This window comes from Gossypium raimondii, chromosome 5 (genome assembly GCF_025698545.1).
Source record: "Gossypium raimondii isolate GPD5lz chromosome 5, ASM2569854v1, whole genome shotgun sequence".
NCBI lineage: Eukaryota > Viridiplantae > Streptophyta > Magnoliopsida > Malvales > Malvaceae > Gossypium > Gossypium raimondii.
The window spans coordinates 52,488,647-52,494,646 of NC_068569.1; positions in this window are offsets into that span (position 1 = coordinate 52,488,647).

Below are 6,000 nucleotides of genomic sequence, written 5' to 3' on the forward strand. Positions count from 1 at the left end.
TGATGCTGAGTCTCGACAGCAAGTGTTACTGGCTGAGGTCCCTAGTTCTGCGAATCTTGCTTCACAACAGCCCACCGATTCTGCTACAAAAAATTCCACACCAGTTTATCGGTCATCTAACCCTCGTGGTCGAGGTCATGGTCGATTGTCCAACACACGGTTGCAATGTCAATTGTGCGGCAAACTGGGACACCTTGTGGATCGTTGCTACTACCGATTTGATTCGTCCTATAAAAGCACAAACTACAGACCTCCTCCACAAGCTAATGTGTGTATGGCTCCTCCCTCTATGGCTCCACCACCTATGGTTCCATCACCTACTTGGACATATCAGGTACCCTACTCTCCTAGCTGGCAAAATTCCCTTGTTAGTAACTCAGTGCAACAGGGCTCATCTGTACTTGCGACGTCATCTCATGCAATGATTTCCACTCCGGAAACGGTTGGAGATTTGGTCTGGTATCCTGATTCTGGGGCAACACAACACCTCACTCACTCGATGGAGTCCCTTGGTGATTCCACCTCTCGTTCTGGACCAGGTAGGGTGTATGTGGGCAATGGACACTCTGTGCCTGTGTTGTGTTCTGGTCAGTCAACGCTTATTACTAAGACACGCCCACTTTGCATGAAGTCCTTGTTATATACTCCTGATATAACTAAGAATTTACTTTCTGTGTCTAATTTCACCAGAGACAATCAGGTGATGTTTGAATTTCGTCCATCACACTGCCAAGTTCGAGACCTAAAGACTAAGGAAGTGCTTCTTCAAGGTCCAGTCCATCAGGGCCTGTATAAGTTTTGCTTCAACAAAAGACATATGATTAGTCAACCTCGAAATCAGCCAGCTAGATGTTTTCAGACTCATGCTCCAACGTCCCTAAGCCTGTGGCATGCTAGGCTAGGTCATCCCTGTAGAAATGTATTGATTAAAGCATTACAGAGTTGTAATCTGGTTTTTGATGACAATAAAGATTCTCTTGCATGTGTGGCATGTCATTTAGGCAAAGAACATAAACAGCCTTTGTTCCCCTCTGAAACTCGATATACTGCGCCATTGCAGCTTGTTGCAGCAGATGTCTGGGGTCCAGCACCAGTACCGTCTAATGGGTTTCGATATTATGTAGCATTTACAGATGCTTTTACAAGATTTACATGGTTATATTTTCTGCATAAGAAGTCTGATGTTGCTGCTGTTTTTCCTCTCTTTCACAAGCAAGTTGAGAGGATCCTTGATATGAAGCTTCGGTCACTTCAAACAGATGGCGGGGGTGAGTTTCAAGCACTTCGATCGTATCTTGCTCAACATGAAATTTTGCATAGACTCACCTGCCCTTACACGTCAGCTCAAAACGGCTTGGTTGAACGCAAGCACCGCCAGATAGTTGAAACTGGACTTTCTATGCTTGCCCATGCAACAATGCCAGTGTCATATTGGAACGATGCTTTTAGCAATGCTGTGTATCTCATTAATAGGTTACCATCAGCACCCTTGGGATATGTCTCTCCTTATGAGAAACTTTTTCAAAACAAACCCAATTACTCTTTTCTTAAAACGTTTGGCTGTTTGTGCTTCCCAAATATTCGGCCATACAACCAAAATAAACTTCAGTTTCGATCTGTTCCTTGTATTTTTCTTGGCTACTCTACCAATCATAAAGGGTACAGATGTCAAGATAGCAATGGTCGGGTTTACATAGCTAGGCATGTCACGTTCCATGAAAACCAACCTGGGTTTCAAATAGTTTGTCTCAAACCGCCTTCAGTTTCTACAACCCCTTCTTCTAGCTCCAAATTAATGGTTTTAGCTCCTAGCTTTCATTCCCCAGTACAATCTCAAAGTCTTAGCCAACCTAGTTTGACTCCACCATCATGCCTACCTAACACTCCTGTCATTTCACACCATAACCTCCCTATTTCCCACACGTCACATACTCCATTAAATGAGTCAGACTCTCAATCCCAATCTATCGCCATCACTGTCCCATCTCCCATTCCTACTCCCCAAAACACCCATGCTATGGTAACCCGCAGCAAAGCTGGCATTTTTAAGCCAAAGGTATACATGAGTGGTGTTGACTTACCTTTTGAAGTTCCTCCAGACGTGCATACTGCTATGGCACAACCTCTCTGGAAGAAAGCTGTGCTTGATGAATTGAATGCTCTTGTTCGAAACAACACCTGGACACTGTGTACTCTCCCTCCTCAACGAAAAACTGTTGGCTGTAAGTGGCTATTCAAGGTGAAAAAGAAAGTAGACGGTACTGTAGACAGGTACAAAGCTCGATTAGTAGCAAAAGGCTTTTCTCAACATGCTAGGACTGACTTTCGAGATACCTTTAGCCCAGTAGTTCGAGCTGTTACTATCAGAATGATCCTTGCTCTTGCTGTCATGAATGGATGGTCACTACGACAGGTGGATGTGAATAATGCATTCCTCAATGGTCAGCTTGATGAAGAAGTGTTTATGGGTCAACCACCAGGCTTTGAAGTTTGTAGCACTGATGGTCATAAATTGGTATGCAAGTTAAACAAGGCACTGTATGGGTTGCGTCAGGCGCCTCGTGCATGGTTTTACACACTTCAACAATTTGTGGTGAACAAGTTGGGATTTTGTGCGTCAAAGGCAGACCCTTCGTTATTCATTCGGCGATCTGGATCAAGTCAGCTATTTCTCATGGCGTACGTCGATGATATTATACTTACTGGTGACTCCACTCAAGCTGTTGATGATGTGGTATGTCAGTTGCACAAACAGTTTGCACTTAAAGATTTGGGTCAACTCAGTTTCTTTCTTGGCATTGAGGTGCAACACATGCCTCATGGAATGCTTCTCACTCAGCGAAAGTATGTTCAGGACATTCTTAAAAAAACAGGGATGGAGGGTGCTGCTAATACACCAACACCTATGGTCAGTTACCCCAAACTCAAGCTAGCAACCTCTGATAGTGATCAGACAGTTGATGAACGTCTCTATCGTAGCACTATAGGGATGCTGCAATATCTGTGTGTTACAAGACCCGATATCTCATTTTGTGTAAATAAGCTAAGTCAGTATATGAATTCACCCGGAGAAGCTCACTGGAAAGCCGTTAAGCGTGTTCTTCGTTACTTAGCTGGTACAATCGATCATGGGTTATTTTTTTCACGTGGACAGTTCAAGTTAGTCTTTTATTCTGACGCAGATTGGGCTTCTTCTGTTGAAGACAGGAGGTCTACCACAGGGTATGTTATCTTTCTTGGACCAAACCTAATAGCATGGTGCTCGAAAAAGCAACCCGTTGTGTCCAGGTCGTCTACAGAGGCAGAATACCGCAGTTTGGCTAGTTGTGTATCCGAAATATTGTGGGTTCGACAACTGCTAAATGAGGTAGGAGTTTGCATGGCCCATGCACCAACAGTTTGGTGTGACAACACGCCGACAGTATCCATGTCAGCTAACCCAACAAATCATGCCAGAGTAAAACATATTGAAATTGACCATCACTTTGTTCGAGAAAAGGTGGCCGATGGATCACTTCAGGTTAATTTTGTTCCGTCTGCTAATCAGATTGCCGATGTGCTTACTAAGCCTCTAGCTCCCAAGCAGTTTGTAGGTCTGCGCAGTGCTCTTCGAGTAACAACTAAAGATGAGTCGATTGTTTTAGAAAACAGAGAAAATCGGGAGAATGTTAGAGTATTATGAGGAAGTCAGGCAGTTGTCAGTTAGTAAGCAGTTAGTTGCAGTCAGTTGTTAAGGAAGTTACAGCAGTTGGTTAATTAGTTATTTCAGCTGTGACTACTGTATAAATACATACACTGATAGCTCTTCAAAAGATAAGAAAGATATACAAAGTTTTCAGTATTCTTCTCATTTTAGTTTAACATAACCACCTATCAGATTACTCAACTGTAGAATTTTACTGAAACTTTGACTTGTATGAACAACAACAGTAGAGTCTAAACAAAAAATTATTTCTCTTTGCACACATAGGATCCAAACACAAAACATTTGAGTAAGACGAAGTCTTACCATTGAACCAACGTGCTCATTCTTGTCAATAGTTAAACAAAAATAATAGATAAGCTAGATATTCAAAGTTAGGGGTTGGAACAAATAATAATCATAATAATTCAAAGGTAAGGATTTAAACATATATAGGACCTTAAGCACATAAACATCACTTAACCATTGAACCAATCTAATTCACTTGACATAATTTCACAATTCAAAAACATAAAATTTTGAAGCGTTACAGTTAAGCTTTTCACAACTCAATTTTTAATTTGGGTAAACCCATTAGTCACTCTAAAATTGATTAAATTAATCACTCCACTATAAAATGATAACAGAATGTTGACTAAACATTTCTTATTTTGTTCACATTAGAATTACAACAAACTACCCTGTTAGTCACTTTAAATAGGAGTACTAATTCCTAATTTCGACATTCCAAAAGAATATATGTAAATGCAAAGTTAGTCTTCTATTACTATTTTAATGGTAGAGTGACTAATTTGATCAATTTCTTTTTAAGTGACCAAATTAACAAAAGAAAAATGTGACCAAAATAAGAATAACCCCTAGTTAGAGTGATTAATAGGATAATTTCTTAACGGTCAATAAATTGAAATAATAATTCTTAAATATTATATAATTAATTTAATATAATAGATTATATTATTTATAAAATTATTAATTTAAAGACCAAAGTCTTTGCATGATCCTATATCATATCCTTATGTTATATAATTGGGATTTAGCTGTCAGCCTTTTTCATTAGTGCTTGAATTCTTTAATATAAAAATAAGATGACCATAAAATACGTTGTGATTTTTAGCACTAATTAAGGATTATGGATGTTTATGCTTTCAATTTTCTCTTCTAACCTCCACTGTTTTCTTCTTTAGTTAAATCACATCACTATAGGGTGAAATTTGTTAGGCCTACTAAACCTTTAATTCATGACTTAGACTTGCTTTTTGTTTCAATTAATGTAATTTACCCACAATTCTCTTCTTAGTTTCATATGAAGCAAAAAGAGATTGGGTCCTGAATTCTTCAATAATATGAATCAGAAAATGTCTTTTACTTTTTGACACTAATCACTAATTAAGAAGCAAATACTGGGCCGGTTTTGCTTTTGTTTTTATTTCCACTTCACCTTTAAAATGTATTCTTCACTTTTTCTTACTAATAAACTTTTTAAACACGACTTAGACTTACTTTTTGTGTTAATAATTTCAACAAGTTTCTTCTTAGTTATTTATAAGGTGAGAGAGATTGATTGCTAAGCGTAACCTTAACAAATATAGTTAATTTATTAATTTATACATCAATGATCAAACTCATAAATCTACCTTTTCTAGATTTTCATCGTATTGAGTTTTTTATATTTTATTTTACGATTTTTGTTACATAGTTTTAAGTTTAGTTTTAGTTTTAATTTTAATCCTCCTTTGTTTTATTTTCTTTTATTAAAGAAATAGAATTATCATTTGCCTATATGGATTCGACCCTACTCATTGTTATATTGTAACGCCCCAAAAATTTGTTTCTTGAATTGTTAGAATTAAATTAGTCTCTATACATTAGATCAAATAGAAAATGATTCTTCTATTAAAAATTTCACCCATTTCTATTGTTAAAAACTGGTTCCTTTACATCAACATGAGGTACACATGGTACATCACATGTTATTGTCTAATTATTTTGTCGATCACGCTAATTTTAATAGTACAAATAGATGAAAATTTTAAGAGATGACCAATCTGCTCTTTAATCTAATGTATAGGAACTAATTTATTTATTTTAATAAAAAGACAAAATACAATATAACTTTTAGTACAAAAATCACCGTTATACTTTCACCAATTTCAAGCATGTATTAAATTAAGAATAGTAGTTATACTTATATTCAACCATCATCTTCAATCTCAAAAATCACAGGTAAACCTAGTATGCTATCCCATAATAATTTATAAATATGTACACTTTTATATTGGGAAAGAGTTGTATTATTG